Source organism: Octodon degus, unplaced genomic scaffold (genome assembly GCF_000260255.1).
Source record: "Octodon degus isolate 3935 unplaced genomic scaffold, OctDeg1.0 scaffold00003, whole genome shotgun sequence".
Taxonomy (NCBI): Eukaryota; Metazoa; Chordata; class Mammalia; order Rodentia; family Octodontidae; genus Octodon; species Octodon degus.
The window spans coordinates 7,719,885-7,720,913 of NW_004524579.1; the positions used below are offsets into that span (position 1 = coordinate 7,719,885).

Below are 1,029 nucleotides of genomic sequence, written 5' to 3' on the forward strand. Positions count from 1 at the left end.
TGCCTGGAGGGGGCAAGGTGAAGTAGGAGGAAGAGGAAGCTCTCTGCACACACTCACGGTACCTGGGCTAGGATTGGGTCTGGGGCCTCCTGGACGGGGCAAAAATTCCTACTCGGAGGGCGGGGTGGGGGAGGCACTGCGGAGTGGTGGGGGGCAGCCCAAGGGGCTGGGAGAGTGTCCGGCCCACTGTGCGCCTGGGCTGGGACTGGTCCCGCCGGCGCAGGGTAGCAGGAAGCTCTCCGCACACTCACCGGACCTGGGCTAGGACTGGGTCTCGAAATTCGGAATTTCTTGAGTGAAAAATACATTCGACGAGTTTGTATGAGAGCAGGTGTTGCTTGCTCAGTATCTCAAGCCCAGAAAGATGAACAAATCCTTGCCAAAAGGATGGGTTCATCTCTCTCCTCATCTCTTTCACTGGAGAGTAAATCCACACTGTCATCCAGGTTCTGTATGCAAGAGAGTGTGTGTTCCTTACTACATTCACCTTCATTCACCTCAGGCCTTAAAGACTGACATTTATTCTGCTTGCCTCCTTCAGAAGACCCTGACACAACAGTAGCATTTCCTGAAAGACTTCGTACTTCCTGCTCATTTGTCCCATCTTGGCTCTTCTTCCTTCTTATTTTCATTTGATTTTGGTCTTCTTCCAATACAACTTCTGCATCTTGCCCTGATAAAGTCAGAGAGCCCTCCTCTGTGACTGTCTGAGCAGCCCTGTGAGATCCTTCACTGTCTGAAATTTTATCACTGACACATCCATCTGGATCATCATCCACAACTTCATTCATCACTTTTTTCACTTTTACATTTTTCCAAGGTTTGGAAGATTTTTTCTTTACACTCTGAGTTTTAGTGGATTTTTATTTTCTTTTCTCTTCTTCCGCGAGAATTTCTGGAGCAAATGAGCAAAAAAATTGAAGTCAAAAGGGCGTTTCTCCTGGAATGCTTTGTCTATTCTCCACCCATTTGTTTTTCCTTCATGTTTAAATTTATTCTTGGGGCTGGAGAGATGGCTCAGTGGTCTAA

At 47.6% G+C, this 1,029-nt stretch overlaps 1 pseudogene; it reads right to left on the reverse strand.

Moving 5' to 3' along the window:
• Positions 1 to 350: 350 nt before the first annotated feature.
• Positions 351 to 1,029, reverse strand: part of LOC101577751 — a 63,087-nt pseudogene continuing 62,408 nt past the window's right edge.